Consider the following 19,750-nt stretch of genomic DNA (forward strand, 5'->3'; position numbering starts at 1 on the left):
TTCGCAAAATGAAGTAATCCTCGAAAATCGCGAAAAGCTCATAAACATTGATAAATTTAGCAGTTATCTCAAACTATTGCGAGTAACTGCCTTCGTATTTCGATTTATACACAACGCAAGAAATACGTCGAAAAATAAAGGTGCTCTCGAAACAAATGAGCTTAAATTGTCTGAAGAATACTGGATTAAAGAAATCCAGAAAGAAGCTTATTGGTTAGAAATAGTCGATTTAGAAAGATCTTAAAAAGTTAGCAATGGTTCAAAAATTCGTTCTCTAGTACCTTTCTTAGATCCCAGGAATATTTTGCGAATAAAAGGGAGATTAGATGAATCAGAATTTTCTCTACACGAGAAACAACCCATCCTTCTACCAAAAAACTCTAAATTTTCGGAATTATTAATCTTACATGAGCATACTAAGAACTTCCATATCGGAGTAACAGCTACTCTAGTAATGCTTAGAAGAAAGTTTTGGATAGCGATGGGGAGACAACTCGTGAAGAAAGTAATTAGAAAATGCTTTATTTGTAGAAAATACAAATCCAAACCAGCAAACGAAATAACAGCGCAACTTCCGAAAGACAGAATTGTAGAGAATCCACCTTTCGAAATTTGTGGCCTTGATTTTGCAGGAGCTATTCTTTACAAATGTGATAAGGAAGTTAAAAAGGCTTATTTTGCAATTTTCACCTGTGCTGTAACTAGAGGAATTCACTTAGAATTAGTGTCCTCCATGTCTATAAAGCATTTCTTACTAGCCTTTAGAAGATTCATTTCCAGGCGAGGTAGTTGCAGCGTTGTTTATTCAGATAACGCAAAATCATTCAAAGCCGCAAATAAAGATCTAATGTACTTCTATGACATTCTACAAGATTCGGAATTTAAAGATTTTATATCTTCACGTGGCATTAATTGGAAGTTTATCGTAGAAAGGGCGCCCTGGTGGGGCGGATTTTACGAACGTCTCGTAGAATCAGTGAAAGATCCACTCAGAAAAGTTCTCGGAAAAGCTCTTCTCACGTTTGAAGAACTTTCAACTGTTTTGACTGAAATCGAATACGTCGTTAATTCGAGACCTTTAACATACGTTACTGATAATTTTTCTGAGCCCAAGCCATTAACTCCTCTTGACTTTTTGCTATATGGAAGGAAAAATCACGACTATCCATTTAATTTTGCTGAGTTAGTTAATCGAGTGTCAACAAGAGAGTCCTTATTAAAAAGAAAGAAGTATCAAACGACACTTTTGAAACATTTTTGGGTTAAATGGAAAGAACTATATCTACTTAATTTGAAAACAGTTCACCATTTCAAATCGCCTAACGTTCACAAAGTAAAGATGAATGATGTAGTGCTCGTCGAAGGAACTTCAAAATCTAAACTACTATGGGACTTGGGAATCGTTCAAGAAACTTTTAAAGGTAGAGATGGACATATCAGAGCTTGTGTCGTCAAAACCAAAAAGGGACTTTTCAGAAAACCAGTGCAGCTGATATATCCCCTTGAACTTTGTGAATGAACTGGTTTCACGTATCCTTTTTATGATTAATCAGTCGAAAAGTTTATTGAAAATAATTTGTTTTAAACTCTTTTTTTTTTCCTTCAAAATTTTGAAGTATTTGTAATGTTGGACTTTGATTAACTTCTTAAAATAATTTGCTTAAATATTTCATTAATTTTGAAAAAAAAAAAAAAACCTCTTGTTTATAGTAAAATTAATTTTGTTAACTTAAGTTTAAAATTGTAAATATGTCTGAACAAAAAATTCAAAAATAGAAATTACATTTTATATAAGTTTGTAACCATATGGTTTATGGTATATTAATCTTTATAATTTAGCAAACTATAGTTATTGCATTCGTTATTGTTTATTGAGGAGAAGAATTTCCTTATGTATTTGCCTTTGTTATAGTTATTTTTATAGGTTCTATTGATGAACTCTTCGAGTTCATGGTGGGGAGCTGTGGAAAATCTCCATAAAAATCCTCGAGTATACCTGTGCGCAAGAGGGCGCTTTTTGATATGCAAATTTTCCACCTCTCGGCTCAATTTAGTTAGATGTCTTTCTGTTCATGTATCGTGGATTCGTGGCATTCGATAGCTTGATTTTTGTTGATGTTGGTCGTCTCGTGGCAGTTCGAATAGCAAGGGCAGTTTGGAAGCCCTTTCGTATGTAGAATCCAAATAAAGTTAATTTAGTTTTTAGATAGTTGCCTTAACATTTTCTTTACATGAATTGTTTTGCTGATGATGTCAAAGTTATGGGGACTGTAGAAAATGAAGAACAAGCAAATCAGCTGCAAGAGGATCTAGATCATATTACGGAGTGGGCTGATAAATGGGGTATGGCTGTTAATGTTGGGAAATGTCAAGTGCTACATTTAGGGCATGGAAATAAGTGTACAAGTTATTATTTGCAAGGTTCAGTCATTAGTCAGGCAGACAAAGTTACTGATCTGGGGGTCCTAATAAGTCAGGATTTAAAGTTTAGCCAACAGTGCAGCATTGCTAGCAACAAAGTCAATAAGATGCTTGGGTTTATCAATAGATCTATTTCAAATAAATCTAAAGAAGTTCTTCTGCCCTTATATAGAAGTTTGGTAAGACCCCATTTGGAGTATGCTGTTCAGTTTTGGTCTCCTTATCTTAAGAAAGACATTAATGTATTGGAAAGGGTTCAAAGGCGGGCTACAAGGCTAATAAGTGGACTTTCCCACTTAGATTATGATTCCAGGCTTAGAAGGTTAAAAATGTACAGTCTTGAGCAAAGAAGAGACCGAGGGGACATGATTCAGCTGTTTAAATTTATTAAAACGAAAGATGTTACAGGGTTAAAGTTTAGCACTGAAAACAGAACAAGGGGTCATTGTTTTAAGCTATTTAAATCTCAGGCTAACATGGATATTAGGAAAAATTATTATTTTAGCAGGGTAGTGGAACCTTGGAACAGCTTACGGGAAGAGGTGGTAATGAGCAAAGGAGTAGACAGTTTTAAGAGGGCCATTGATCTTCACTGGGGATGGTAAATTGACTAGGACCAGTCTAGCTGGGCCCAGAGCCTGTTGCTGGTCGTCACTTTTGTATTTGTAAGGACTTAATATTTTTAAATTTAAATCTCGAAATTTCTCATAATATTTTGCTTTGGCCCCTCCCAAAAGATATTTCTATTATACGTGGCTGGTGGGGGTGGGGGAGCCGAGCAGAGGTCTTTCCCCTGTCCAAAAATGACCTAGTTACGTACCAAGAACTGCGTTTATGTCATAACACATAAACTGAAAAGTTCGAAATCCCGGAGGAGAATTTAATAAGCCTTAGAGGGAAAAATTTGTTTTCAATTATTTGAACAGCTATTAATTCTTGCAAAATACATGTAGATCTTAACAAAGAATCTAGTAAAAGTGATTTAAAAAAGAGTTTATTTTATTCTCTTCCTATGCATTTATTATTTCACCATTTTGTTCAAAACGCTTTTTAATCATTTACAGTGCAGAACCTTTTATCCGGGAACCTTTGATCCGAGAAGTTGTATTCGTTCCTGTTCCATAAGGAAAACTCGTTTAAGTACTATTCTTCCTTAAAGGATAAGAATTATTATTTGCCTCTGCAAATATGAAAGACTAAAAAATTTAACTAAATTAAAATAATGGTAAAAATTATACGTCTACACTTTAAAGAAGATTGTAGAACATTCTGAATGCAAAAATTTCAATTCCTGTCATGGATGCAAAAAGATTGCAATTTAACAAATAGATGCTAAAAATAGAACTGAGACAGAAAACCTTGAAAATCAAAAACTGATTATTGAAAATTTTCGGAGAAAAAGGCATGCGAAAAGTATAAAAGGGACATACAAAAGGGGGGGGGCAGTCACCGCGCATCCCCCCCCCCTTTCTCGATTTCTGTCTCAATATTTTTTTCTATTTCAATATTTTTTCAACCACAGCCAGCTATAAAATAGGAGTAATAATTTCACAAACAAACACAGCAAAAAAATGTGAAAGAAAAAGTTGAGAAATATAAAAATTTCTGGAAAAAAGAAAAAAAGAGGAAACTCAAAAAAGTAAAAATGTGCGGATCCGAAGAAGTATCTTGTGCCTGAATTGTTAGAGAAGCATTCTTTCTTTCTTTTTTTTTTTTTTAATGCCCCCCCCCTTTTTTTTTCCTCCTAAAAATTGAGTTTCTGATTTCAAGGTAATGAAACTGAATAAAAATCGACTTAAGAAATGCTTGTGGGGAAAAAGAAAATTGCTAAAATCATATACTATATATATATATATATATATATATATATATATATATATATATATATATATATATATATATATATATATATATATATATATAAACACTTAAACTAATACTTAGTATACTCACCAACAAAGAGCGAGAACTAGGCCGTTTTTGGTATTATTTCATTAATTTAAGTGGAAATCAAGCAAATATGTATTTAAAATTGCCAATGAAATAAAAAGTCCAATATAATTCAAAATGCAAAACTAGCAAAGAAATAAAGAAAATTACTTACCACAAATGCAATTGGTTTACTATAAATATTTAAATCTTAAGACAGGACGAAAATGATTACAAATAAATGAGTATTGAGCAAATGTTTTCCATTTTGTACTGGCTGAAAAAAAATTTATTAAATATTAGTCAAAGGAGAGCACACAAAATTTAAAGAAACATAATATATTCAAAACAAAAGGAAAATTCATCAAAACAAGTTTGATGGGGATTGTTCCCGTTTTTCATGATAGTTAACATAATATATATACTAACGTCTCATTAAAAAATACATTAATGTTTTTAACTTCATGCGCTCAAAAAATAAGAAGGAACAAAGATTGCATAGTCATCTACCTTCAACAGCAAAAATAAATATGAGAAATATAAAATGCTTGAAAATCCAATAGCGAAGAATAAAATAAAATTCGCATGAAATGATCGCGAGAGGCAGCCGAACACGCGACAATAATCGAACTTCGCACCGAGAATTGACGTGATGGTTGGTTTCCAATGTTGAGTGAATATCAATGAAGGAATCGGGTTTGCTTTAACATCTGATAAGTAGCCATAAGAAGAGAAAATTGCTGAAGATACTCTTGAACTTTCGCCTTTTTGTCAAATATTATCTCAGATCAGAATCGATGACTTATTCACGGAACTATTTTAGATTATAGAATCCCTTGTTCTAAAATAGCGGAACTCAACAACACAAATAAACAATATGAATATGATGATAAAAGGTTCGGAAGGAAGAAGTTCAATACACGAAACTGAAAGTGCTTACAGTCTTGGAAGCAACAAAAGATTGTTAAGAGGCTAAAGTTTTTTAATAAATAAATTAGCATTCTAATTTTAAGTTTTTTTTTTCTTTTTTTTTTTTTTTTCCCCCCAGATTAAAAGGAGTTTTGAGTTCTGTTTAATGAAGGTGACTGAGTAAAATACACACAGTAATCCCTCGCTATATCGCGCTTGTTGGTAGACAACAGAAAAGCCCGATATATCCGAAAACCCGAAATAAATAGGGTTATGAAAAGTGATGATCCAACTAACGAACAAATTAATGACATGTGCACCTTCAAAAAGATTAGTTTTTTTTCTTCATATTCGAGCGATTTTCTTTAGAAAACCAAAGTAGAATTAGTTTACCAATTGTTCTTTTAATAATAATAAGTATTATTTAAAATATTTTTACTTATGCTAACGCAGTAATCCCTCGTTATATCGCACTGGTTGGGAGACAACAGAAAAGCGCGATACAACCGAGGCCATAAAAGGTACGATTCAATTAAAAAAACAAAATAATGACATTGCATCTTCAAAAAAAAAATATTATCTTATATGGGCGATTTTCCTTATAAAATCCAAGTAAAATGAGTTCACCAATTGTTCTTAAAAAAATAATTTAAAATATTTCTATTGTCTTATAGTGGAATACGAACCGAAAGTTGCAGCTTAAACTTCCAACGAATTTAGATGGATGGGAAACATACTAGTTTTGAAGGCTTTTGTCGGATGTATTTTCATCCATAAGCTCATTTATTTCTGCATTGAAAAAGGCGTCCCTTATAACGCCGAAACACGTGTCTGCAGTAATCTGCAATTTGTACTTTCTGACGTTGTTATTTCTTACTTCACTTTTCAGCACACAGGTATTTATTTATCTTATTTATCATACTTGTTCATTGATTGAAAAAAGAAGAAAATATTTTTACTAAGAAATGCTTTTTTTCCCCCTCCCCTGTGATGTCGACTGTAAAGCAACAATTTTTGTTAAATATAACTTTTCGGAAGACAAAGGAAGAGCGCGATATATACCAATGAACGATATAACAAGGAACGATGGGTTACTATCACCATTCACCAGCTGACCACATCGTCTTGAGACCATGAAACACTAAGCATTTTACAATGTATAATTCGAGATAACTCGAATAAGCGTAGATTTGTGTATAGAAACATTACTTTTCAACTACTCTCTATTTCAATATTTAATACTGTTTTCACGCGTCATTCGTGACGAATCTAGAACTTGCGTACCTTCTTATAAGAATATACGAGTTTATTATTTTCTTTTTTTGCAGAGACGGATTTACCATGTCGCAAATGTTGCAATTGCAGAAGACTTCCGAAGAAGGTCCAAAAGGCACATGAAAAATATTTTATGTTCATCTCTAACGGAGTCCCAAAAATTTATTGCGGTGGGCCCTAAACCTGTAATTCTTTCACTGGTTTTGTGACTTATTTCCTTTTAAGCAGCTTATAGTAGGATTGAGTTTTAAGTTTTGCACATTAGGAACTCAAGCAAAACAACTGCTGTAAATTATTTAAAGTAATTTTGATAAGAAATTTAAAAATATTTTTCAAATTTTACTAAAATAAAACGAATCTACAATGAAAGCACACTTTGTTTTTGCAACTGACAAAAATATTTTTTCTATTGCACAACTAATTGAAAGGCTGCAAATTTTCTACACAATAGAAGAAATTTCCTCACATCAAGTGGCAAATGCATTTTAGCATTAAAAATAGGAAGAAAAAGTGCGATTTAATACGCACTACTAACACCACATTGTTCATTCCTAGAATAAAAATGATTCCAGATTATTTGGTTGATTTGTGCGTGTGTGCGTCTAATTGCAAACTGCGTACAAAATGGGAAAATATGGGGGCGGAAATATTTTTCACTCGGAAAAATATTAAAAAAGAAATGATGAATATGCTATTGCGCCCACTGTGTGGAATACACGGACAGAATGAGCAACTAGTCGTCGTTCCAGCAAATTACATAGGCCAAACACCATTAAATAAAAGTTTCGGAATTATAACAATGGGTTAAAATTTCCAATTATTTAAAGATTAATTTTTTTTATGAATAGCTGTATTGTACAAGTTAACTTTCAGTAAAATGATTTATTTTCTTCATGATGATTCAAGATTCTCAAAATTATAAAGTTGAATTTAATGCTTTGTTTAACCAACAATGCTTTTAAATTCTAGCTATTTTGGAAAGCGACCAAAAAATAATACGAGAACTAAACCGACTTTTGAACGAACTGACAGAATTATCATCATGTTCTGTAGCGAAGCGGTATTCAACCTTTATACACTGTGGACACAGAGGACCCTTAAGCTTACCGTTTTTCCAAAGGAACTACGATATCGAAGCTAAATCCTGTTTATATGTATTGTTAAACGTTCGTGATACAACTTCAAACTTTCTTGAAATGACGACACAGTTCTTGAGAAAACACGGGAGATTTATTTACAGTATGTACAGGAAGCGTAGTTACAACTGCTAAATCAATCATCAGCAATTAAGCAAATATCCATTAACACCGTAAACTCAACGGTTACACACGTATTTACATCCAGATACGCAAAAATACAGCTCAAAAGGCTTCACAAAACAGAGCTAATACACATGCTCTCCAGCGTACCGCTGACACGATTCACAAGCAAAAACTCACTCGAGACTCACGCCCGCCGTCGGCCGTGGCTATTTATAAATCTCGAAGGAGACCTCTCAAATATTCCACAAGATTCCCGAAGTTTACTTCTATATTTTCTTTTTATTCATTTACAAACCTTATCAATGAAAAAACAGGGGAACCGTTTACTTCAGTCGAATGTACGGGGGCTGTATATTCATAAGAAGAAACTATTTACAGGTTACGTTACTATAATAATTTTAGATGAAAGATAATTTAATAAACGCCAAATTTAGCTAGATTACGACAAATTAATCACAAAAAAAATTACTATTTACAGAATTTGTAGCAATATTTACAAAATTTAAATTACATCTCTATTTTATCGCAACAAACGATCTTAATCTTTACTAATAATAAAGCTGAAAGTCTGTGTGTCTGGATATATGGATCTCTGTCAGTTATGCGCACAGCGCCTAGACTGTTCGGCCGATTTTCATGAAATTTTGCGCAAAATTAGTTCGTAGCATAGCGGTGAGCACCTCCAAACGATGTTTCGAAAATTCGATTTTGTTCTTTTTCTATTCCAATTTTAAGAACATTTTACTGAGCGAATTATCATTACGTGGACAAACAAATTACCATAACGTGGACTAGCAAATTACCATAACGTGGACGAGCAAACTACCATATGCGACCATGGGGGAGCAAATTAACATAGCAAATTGACGAGAAATTCATCATCCATTATTTGTAAATATGCAGGCGAACCAAATGACCTTTTAATTTTCTACTCGGGTAAAGCCGTGCGGATACCACTAGTGAGATAATAAATGGGAATGGTAAGGTAAGTGTATGAGGTTTTTTTTTTCCAATATATTCCATGAATAAATTCGATCTTTTACAAAAATTCTGGCACTTTGAGAAAAAATGATCATCTGCGTAAACCTTGTAAACGTTCCACGTAACTCAGGTAGAAGACCTCAGCCTCAGTAAATAAGTGTGAGTCAAAATAATGAAAGGTGCCTTCATAAATGAAAAACGCGACACTGAAATGTTCACAATACAAGTGATCGCTCTGTGAAGGACAAACCGATACTATTATCTTGCATGTGAAGCTTCGGTAGAATTTAGAATGAGGAAACCGGATGCATACAATGCTACATGACATCGCGCAGTATAGGTGAATATTTTATCCAGTTTAAACAAAATTGAGTAGGTGGAGAGCTGCTTACACATTTATGCAGTCAAACTAAACACTGAATACGATAAAAAGCGATAAGATCTGAGAAACCACATGAAGCATCATTTTAAAACCCTTTTTGAAGCAACAAGAAATATTAATGCTTGCATTTAAGGGATAGAAATAACGCAAATGAAGCACAAAAACTGAACATTGTTTTTGTTGAAAAGTGTTACAGAATATCCTCGTTTTACACGAAAGTGATGCGCAAATCAAAATCGCGTAAACTAAGACTTTATAGTAGTGTTAAAATAGGGGTTAGTCTCCATAGCTTATTCTAGGGAGACATAAAAAATGTCATCAATTAAATGTTTAATTATTTCGATATGCATGCTCGACGCAAATAAAAGAATTTTTCCTTAATCAGGGTGACCACTCTTCACATAAACTTAAAATCTCAGTCTACATTTAGGAGTTTTAATTTGGAAAACCTGGAAAACTGCAGATGTCATGAAAGAGGGCGAGGGAAGTGAGCAGAGTTGGAAAAATATTACATTAGAATGGTTTTTAAATTCGAACTCAAACTTCCAAATGATTTTTAAAAAATGTACTCAAACACGTTTCAAAAAAAAATCCATTCGCATGCTTTTGTCCTAAGGCAATTTTAAATTTTAGGCTTCTCTACATATCTTAACTTGGTCCCCCGCCCCCACACCCAACATACAGATATTTTCTTGGCGGCCGGGACGCTTCCGCGTCCCGTGATAAGTGTTGGCTTGACCCGAAAGCGCAAATTCAAAAGATCCGATAAAAAATATAAACCATTTTTTTAAAGCTAAAGACTTTATCTAAGAAAGCTTGGTTATCACTAAAAATTTCAAAATAAAATTCGTACATGATTTCTTGGTTAAAACACTCAATAATTGTAGTTAATCCTAAGATCTTATTAACGTTAATTCGAAAGCTGCCAATAAAACTAAAATTAAAAATTGAGCCAAGAAACGTAGCTATAGCAAAAGCTATTCAAGACAAAACAAAGCTGTATACCGCTGCATTTTGTAAAATTTGCTCCAGACATACATATACCCGACCTCTCCCCGCAATATAGTGCAATATTTTCGTTGGAATTTTTAAGCTGAAATTAAGATTTAGGGGGATACTATTGGGGAAAGTTTTCAGAATTAAAGTATTTTAATTTTTATAAACTCTCAAATTAAGTTGAGGTGGTACCAACCAGATGGGTGTCGCCCAGGAGGGGGGAGGACCGTCCCCTGTCAAGAAAATTTTTTTGACTAAGCAAAAAAAAAATCCCTCAAGCAAGTTACAGATTTTAATAATTGAAAGCACAGGATTTGATCAACATCTGTTATTAAACATTAAAGGGGAGCAAATTAATCCTATTAAAATTTTTTAAATTTGGCTTTTAAGTAATCTCACTTTAGAAATCGCAACTATTGAATAATTTGATTTTCAAATTGAATTTCTAACGTTGTAGTATACATCTTAGGTTTACAGTAAAATACAACGCGAAAATTTCATAAAAAGGAATTAATATTTCAATCTCTGTTTAGGGGTTTCCCCCCCCCCCCCTGTCCATAAGGAAGGGGGATTTGGAAAAAAATAAATAATAAAAAAGCCGGAGTTGGAGTCGGAAATTTCGAAATCCAAGAGCCGGAGTTGGTGTCGGGAATTTCTCTTCCGACTCAACGGCCCTGGTTTTGGGGGACTCACCAAAAGAAGATGGTTTGAAACCAGTTTTCATTATTTTTGCAATCAAAAACAAAATATGACGGGGGAAGGCGCCCATCCCCCTCTTCAAATACCACACTGGTTTATGAAAAAAAAAAGCAAAACACAATAACGCTAACTTGACAATTGTGTTACGGGCATCCCGGCAACCTGACTTTTCTACAGGATCAAGAAGCAGATTCGTTGAATTACTTTTACATGTCATAATATGAAGAAAAATCTGCCAGCAGCAGAACTGTTTAAATTATAATACTCCTCTATCGTGGAAAACTCATTTTGGCATTTCCATTTTACTGCTTATTATATCGCCTAATTGCAAAAATCGTATCAATTTTAACCCATAAAAGTTACAATATTATTTTAGCACACACTTCAACTTTACTGGCACAATTTACATACAAAATGTGTGTTTGCGTGTATTGCGTACAGGGATAGTGCCCATCATTTCAAATCCCCCCCTCCCCGTGGGGGGAGGGCAAAGTGTACAAACTCGATGAATATTGTATCAACAAAACCCTGGCCGCCTACATGTAAATACATTAAGGGGGTATTCTAGTCTAGAGGTTTGATTTTAAGGTGATTTTACGGGCGTAATCGAAAAGTTATTTTCCGATTACGCTACCATCTCCATTTTTATCAGTTTTTTATTGTTACTTTAAAAGTATATTCCTATTCCTATTCAGAGTCACAACTGACTACAACTGTATTTATGTCGAGAACTGTTTTAAAGTATAAAAATGGATAATAGTTGAAAAAAATTCAAAATTGAAGTTGGTGGAGGCTGGCAAAGTGGGGACTCTAAAAAAAAGGAGGGTCTCCTGGTTGACGTGATTCCAATACTCCAGGTGATCTGAAACATAAAGTTAAGATTAATTCTTATGAAGAAGGATGTAGAATTGTCTGGACGAAGCCGATTTGAAAATTTAAAAAAAGTTCACAAAATGGAGTCTTTTTGGGGAAAAAAAAGTTCATTTTTGGCTCCTTTTTTAAACTTTGATATTTTTTAAAAAATAATAAAATCAAAAATTACAAAAACATCTATGTGGAGACAATTTTGATAGTACTAAGAATGTCTGTACCAAATTTCAAGTAAATTCGCGCATTAGAAATTGAGATATCTTGTTAACCGTATCAAAAAAACTAGTTTTGAGAAAAACGCGTTCAAAATTTGCAGTCTCATTTCAGCAAAAGAGTTTATTTAAACAAAACTAAGTGTAACTCTAAAAATAATTTGAATCTCCATAAATCCTCCCAGAAACCTATTCTTAAAGGTCCAAATTTCGAGTATATGAAGGAAAAAAAATTTTTTTTTTTTTTTTTTTTTGAATTTCTAAACTAAAAAAATACCCCCTTAATTTTTCGAAATCAGGGGGAAAATGTCCCTTTTTACTTCTACCCCCCTTAAATGATGACCCTAGACAAGGGAAGGGTCATGACCCCCCCCCCCCCCAGACCAGCTTTAATATTATCCGTGCATTTTGTGCTTTAACACTTAATAAATAAAATGTAAACGATTTCAGAAAAATTTTCATTAAATTAAAGTGTTTGAAATGCTGCTTGCTGTCATTGCTCATGAAATTAATTAGCAACCTTTATGACTCTGGCCGATTTGGTGCTTTTTTTTTTTTCACACGCTAGCACTTTCAGAAAGTTTTTGTACCTAAAACCGTGGGTTCGTTCATATGTTTTCGAAGGGAAAAAGTGCATTATAGTAAAGAATGAAAAATGAAACTAATTAAAACTGCTCTTCTAACTGAAAAAAAAAGCATTAATATTGATGCAATGGTATTAATTACACCGGAATTAACACTAAAGGATTTTAAGCTGTTAAATTAAACGTAAGATTTTCCTGAACGCTTATCAGCTGTAAGGAGTAAACAAAACCATGCATTTTTTCTACTATCCAGGACCACGGGCAGATACAGTTTACCAGATTTTGTGCGGGGAATTCCACCGCACGATCCCCCCCCCCTTGGGACAATCTTCCGATTTCATGAAAAGCATTTTATTTAAAAAACAAAAAGGAAATCCAATAATCAATACTCATTTAAAATTTTATATCCTCCCAAAAATAAGCAACTACCAAAAATATAATAAATAACTAAAAGCAAGTTAAATACATGGCTGAAACTAAACATGAATCAAACTGGTTTAAGGTAGCACACGTTAAAATCTGTTCTAATTTTAAACTTTAAAAATAAATGAATGTTTACAAGATGCAAAAGGTTTGGAATTTGAAACATGCCATGCAATTTCGCACGAATGCGAAATCGATCAGAGCACGATCGGCGAAGGCACGTTTCCGAACTATAAGTTATTACTAATGCGTTTACACATTAAGAAAATTCTTAAATGCTAGAGACTCTGAAAGCTTATGAAAATGATTCCAATCTTCAAAATATTATTTTCAAAAAACTGAGCTTTTTTCTTTTTTTTTTTTTTTTTTTCGAGAAGGGAAAAACTACGCTCAACTTTTTCGTTGCGGAGGGAACATCTCACTGTTTTTTAACATTGACACACTTTTTTTTTCTTTTTTTTTTTTTTTTTTGTAAGTTTCAATTTTTTGTACGATAGCATAATTGAATGAATGATAAAAATATTCCTACCTGAAAATTGAATCAAATATCAAAACGAAAGTTCAAAAAAAAAAATATTGAAAATGCGTTGCAGAAGGGATCAAAAAGTCTCCTGTGCAACTTATTTCAAATATTTTTATTATTAGCATTCATTATACGCTCATAAAAAAAATTAAACTTGAAAAAAAGAAAAACAATAATATCAGCCTGCGACGAAACTGTTGTCCTCGATGCTTGAATGTTTAGGGGTATTTTTAGCGTGCTGAAATCAAATTCGAAGCCAGAAAAAATCTATCACTCGCCATTTAGTTTGTGAAGAGGAAATAAAGTTATTCAATACAAAAAAAGGTTTTTTTTTTTTTTTTTTTGGCGACACAGGTAATGTATTTCTATAATTCCTCCACATCAAGTAACATTTGAAGAATATTCTGTGACATTTTCATATTTTTTATGAAGAAATAAGCCATTGACAGCAGTTTTTTATTTTCAAAAAACTGAGCTTTTTTCTTTTTTTTCGAGAAGGGAAAAACTACGCTCAACTTTTTCGTTGCGGAGGGAACATCTCACTGTTTTTTAACATTGACACACTTTTTTTTTCTTTTTTTTTTTTTTTTGTAAGTTTCAATTTTTTGTACGATAGCATAATTGAATGAATGATAAAAATATTCCTACCTGAAAATTGAATCAAATATCAAAACGAAAGTTCAAAAAAAAAATATTGAAAATGCGTTGCAGAAGGGATCAAAAAGTCTCCTGTGCAACTTATTTCAAATATTTTTATTATTAGCATTCATTATACGCTCATAAAAAAAATTAAACTTGAAAAAAAGAAAAACAATAATATCAGCCTGCGACGAAACTGTTGTCCTCGATGCTTGAATGTTTAGGGGTATTTTTAGCGTGCTGAAATCAAATTCGAAGCCAGAAAAAATCTATCACTCGCCATTTTGTTTGTGAAGAGGAAATAAAGTTATTCAATACAAAAAAAGGATATTTTCGCTATTTTTTTTTTTTTTTTTTTTTTTTTTTTTTTTTTTGGCGACACAGGTAATGTATTTCTATAATTCCTCCACATCAAGTAACATTTGAAGAATATTCTGTGACATTTTCATATTTTTTATGAAGAAATAAGCCATTGACAGCAACTCTCTGCGGAAGCCTCAAAGAAAAAAAAACGTTTCATTGCGTTGCCAATCATAACTAATTACTGGATACTTTAAATTAATAAACTAAAATTATTTTAATAGTTAATAAATTTCTGTAGGTACCACCATCGAGTTTGTTTTCTTTTCATTGATTTTCAAATTTTTCACATGTCAAAAATTAAAAATGTTGCTATTTTAAAATTAAGTTAAAATTTAAAAAATAATAATAGCAGATGTTGTTACCTGCAGAAAATTATTAACTGATTTTTTTTTAATTTAAAATAATCAAGTGATATTTTTTTTTACTTTATTTATTTATTATTTTTTTATTTTATTTATTTAATTTATTTTTTGTCTTGGGACGTTTGCGAAGAGCCGCTGTCAATAGCTCATTTTTTTACAACAAAAAGTAATGAACCTTCAGATTATTCCAAAAATGTTACTTAATTATGAAGTAATTATAGAAATAAATATTTATTAACTAGGCCGTCAAAGCAAATGAACGAAAATATGTTTCTTCTTTTGTATCGAATTAACTTGACTCTTTTAAAATTATTTTACTTTCTCAACATTGTAATTTCCATATGTCCAAAGAGTAATATTATAGAAATAAATTCAGTAACCTTGTGTGCAATGAATATTATTTTCCCCTTAAAAAACAGGTTTATGACTATGTTGGTAATGAAATTCTTGTAATGGGGTTGTTTCCGAAATTTTAAAAGTTTTTTTTTTTTTTGTCTTTTTTTTTTCTGAAAGAGAATGCTTAAAAACATAGGAATTAACCATTTTTTAATAGTTTGACAAAGTTTAATATTTTTTAACAATTATTTTAATTGGTGCGCAGGTTGAGATTTATTTTTTACGCTTCTGTACACATCACAAGTGATGAAATACCATTCACTGATGCCGTTAGTGCACAGCATACCGCAAATTGTCATAACCTGGCAACGCGGCTGACAGCAAAGCGTAAACATTTAGCGCGGCAATGGAATAGCGTGCCAAAGCACATCACTTGTGACGTCATAAAGACCACGACTTATTTCTAAAATCAGACATTTAAAAAAATTAAATAAAAAATCACGACTTATTTCCAAAATCAGACATTTAAAAAAATTAAATAAAAAATAACTGTTGGGAAAATAAAAGTTTTTTTTTGGCTCCATGCTATTATTATTTTTTGCTTATTCTATCAATTTCGGTGACTAAAAAAGTAGTACTTTTGACTGAAGGAAACAACGACAACCGCATTATATAATACATGTAAAATTATTTTGCATTCAAACCTGACGACTCTCAACAGATTGAATATTAAGATTCGGCTCATCGATAACATAAAAACAATTTTAATAATTTGGGCAATTAACAAAAAATTTAAATTAGGAGCCAACTGTAATTGGAAGCGCATAAACGGAATTAACAATGAAATGTCTCCTCTGCAATGAAAAGTTGACTGTGGTTTAGCCCAGAAAACAAATTTGTTTTCTTTCCTAGGAGTTTAAGAAGCGGAAAAATATCATTGCTGCAAATTAAATGATTTCAAGAAAAATATAGCACAAAGGTTTTAAATTAAATAAATTCAGAAAATAACTCATAACCAATTTTTCAGGTCACTAATGGGTCATTCCATGTCAACTCACACACCTAAAAGGTGAGTGCTTACAGATTATAACAATATTTTGCAGGTTCATACTCATTTACTAAGTGGTATTTTTAAAAAAAATTGACCCTCTGGCTGTTGTACTTTTTTAGATATTAAGGGGTCGAAATTTTAATGTTTTGCTCCATTGGCTCATACTTGCCTGACCATAACTCTGGAACAAGTAAAGTTATAAATTTAAACTTTATGTATTTTGAAAGTTTAAAATAACAGCTTTAAAATGATATATTACATGATACAAAAATACAATTTTTAATTTTGAAGGTCATTTGAATTGACCTTTGACCTTGAGTATTTAAAAAAGTTATAATTTTAAAAATCTGAAAAATATATATTTTCTATAACACTATTATTTTTTTTATTTCTTCCAAGTTTCATGTTGGGACAACACTGGGATCATGCATAATTTAACAATTATTCGTTTTGAAGGTTATTTGAATTGACCTTTGACCTTGAGTATTTCTAAAAGTTGTAATTTAAAAATCTAAAAAAAAATATATCTTGCATAAACTGTTATTTTTTCTTTACTTGTGCCAAGTTTCATGTTGGGACAACACTGGGATCATGCATAGTTTATACTTTAATGTTACTCCGAGTGGCCAAAAATCAATTGCCATCAATTGAAACTTAAATATGTGTCCTTTCAGTTTCTGCACTTGAGTAAAAACTGGTCTCAAGTCTTCACGCACACAATAATGTTGTGGCAGATGAAAAGGATTACAACCAGGTGCGCCCCGATGGAACGTCTCGGGAGGCAAATATGAGCTTCCAAAAAATGTCCATATTCAACAAATTTTGTCTGATGATTCAGCAAAATTATTATCATTCGGCAAAATTTGGAGTTCTTTTTGGCAAAATTATGATCATTCGGCGAAATTCAAAGTTCCAGAATTTCTGACCTCCTAAAAAATAAAAGTTTTGATTCGCCTTTGCTTACAACAGACTAAAACTACAATGCAATCACATGTTTAGGTAAAGAACGTTCTAAAAGCACTTTATTACTTGTAGCATTCTATTAGGACTTTATAAACACGAGGCGGTTAGTTGAATCAACTTTCCGAAACAGTTGCTTGTTAACTCGTTGACTGGAATATTCCATTGTCTTCACACGAGGCAACTTCGTAGATTCAATTTTTTTTTCTAAAAATTCCCCACAACGCCGTTAAAACTGAACCGAGTTGACTCAACAAATTTACTCGTGTGTAGAGCTAACGCTTGGCAATGTCCCGAAGAGTTGGATCAACTAAAAAGTCGATTCAGCTCATCGGGATGAGAACCTTGTTGTTGTTGTCTTGTGCCAGCAAGGCTGGCAATTTGGGGTGCGCTGCTTTATTTTTCCAACTGTACAGTAATGTGGTCCGACTTCCACATTACACACATGCCATAGGGACCCCTTAATAGGGTAGGCAACCATTCACAGCATAACAACACATTCACACAAAGAAGGACAAGGACAGGAGTGAGAAAGTACACCGATGCCTGAGCCGGGATTCGAACCCGGGATCTTCCCATCGTAGGCAGGGAAAATAGCATCTGTAAGTCAATCTACAGACGATATTTAAAAAAGAGCAAAATTTTAAAATTGTTATACATTTCTAATTTATCGTCTGCCAAACGTTGCTAAACATCCGTTGCATGAAACATTAAGTTATAGCCGATCCCCTAATCGCCCCCAACATGAAACTTGGCACAAATAAAGAACACAATAGTGTGTATAATATATATATATTTCAGATTTTTAAAATAATAACTTTCGGAAATACTCAAGGTCAAAGGTAATTTTGAAAGACCTTCAAAATTTAAGACTGTATTTTTGTATCATGTAATATATCATCTTAAAGCGCGTTTTAAGAGCTTTAAAATAATATCAAGTTTTTGCATGTAGTGCAAATAGAATAAAAGTTGTGTGTTCAAAAGCTACTTCGTCTACCAAAATTCGATTTTTTGTAATGACCCCCAATCAAAGAATATTTGTATTAAAAACCTTAAAAATTTGGGTTTTTACTTTTATTACCAAACACTGTCTCTGTATAAAATTTTTGAAAAATCGGAAGGAGTCAGCTTGAAAATCTTACTTTTTTGATCGATTTGATATGGAATAACCCATTACCTTAGAGCAGGAACTAAAATGGAGGGAGCAAGTACAATCATTGGCTTAGAAAGTTCTGACCTAGAGACCTCTAGTCACGTGACTCAACAACGACGAATGGTTGGCACGCTTTGCGTGAAACAAGAGAAAGAAAACTGATTTCTTCCAACGCTTTGCTTTAAAATCTATCACGTGACGTGGGGTCTTGGTTTCATGTATCAAAGTCTTCATTCCCTTCATTTTATCTCAATGACTATTACCAACAGAACACAAAGAGCAATTGCTCGGGGTCTAAAAATCATTCAATTCAAAAACAAATTATGAATTCATGAAAAACTCTTCTAACACGCGTACATGTACCCACTTCAAGTACGTCCAATTGAGGCAGTTTACGTTTCCCAAAAAGTCGACTCATTGCAGGTCTTATAAGAAAAAATACACATGCAGGCAAATTTTTGACCAAACTCTTTAGCAGGTGGAAAAGGGAACGGGCATTATAGTTTTTCCTCTTTTTCCAAAGTTAAGTCAATTCTTAGCATTTCCTTTGTAAAAGCGCTTATTAGGTTATTCAGTAACGCGATAACAGGATAATTCACAATACATCAAAGAGCAAACGATCTAAACAAAACTTGAATCAATGAAATTACGAAATTCACGCTGAGAATTTTTGGTCCCATACGTGACGTCTTATATGTATTTCATTAAAAACAGTAATTTAAAAGGGTAATGAACAAAATGTTTTTGCTTAACAAATTACAAACGTATGTGTGATTCCTTAAGAAAACGATTTCGTCATTACCTTTTAAAATTAATACTTTTTGATGAAGTATATGAACCGTCAAGAGGGGGCAAAGTGACAAATGTAAAGATAAGAAAATGTGCTTATCACTCTTTAATTAAAATATTTAGAGATATGAAAAATGTTTGTGAAATTTAAGCGTCCGATTGTCCCGCACGTGACGGTGAAATGGCCCTTTTTAGCAGTTTTAATCCCTCTCTGCTTGCAACCTGAAAGTTTTTAAACTGCGTTCAACCGCAATGGGTAGATATTTTAAATTTCTAAAACTTAAGATAAGCAGGGGTAGAAGTGACCGACTTGTCACATATAGGACATTTTCCGCAAAAAATATAGGACAAATATAGGACACATTATATGAATATTTTTGCTATGAAAAAAGAAATAATACATACCATATATTATTTATTTATTCTTATCAATGATTTTGTTTTAAAAAAAACCTCAAATAAAATTATTCCTTACATCTGAAATGACTTTCCTGTAGTTGAAGGAATAATTTTTGAAAAAAAAAACAGTGTACTTTATAGACGAAATAATTAAATAAAATTTGAGCAAAGAAAATTTTTATTTTTCTTCCTCACTCATGATCCAAGTACTAATTTCACTGTTATTTGATTT

The 19,750-nt window shown here is 32.5% G+C and overlaps 1 protein-coding gene across 1 annotated transcript in view; it reads right to left on the bottom strand.

Moving 5' to 3' along the window:
- Window positions 1–19,750, bottom strand: part of LOC129230639 (putative fatty acyl-CoA reductase CG5065) — an 85,267-nt gene that overhangs the window by 44,879 nt on the left and 20,638 nt on the right. Inside the window, exon 2 of the mRNA XM_054865055.1 lies at window positions 4,526–4,627. The gene's annotated coding sequence lies outside the window, so the exon portion shown is untranslated. The remainder of the gene's footprint in view (window positions 1–4,525; window positions 4,628–19,750) is intronic.

Source organism: Uloborus diversus, chromosome 9, assembly GCF_026930045.1.
Source record: "Uloborus diversus isolate 005 chromosome 9, Udiv.v.3.1, whole genome shotgun sequence".
Lineage (NCBI taxonomy): Eukaryota > Metazoa > Arthropoda > Arachnida > Araneae > Uloboridae > Uloborus > Uloborus diversus.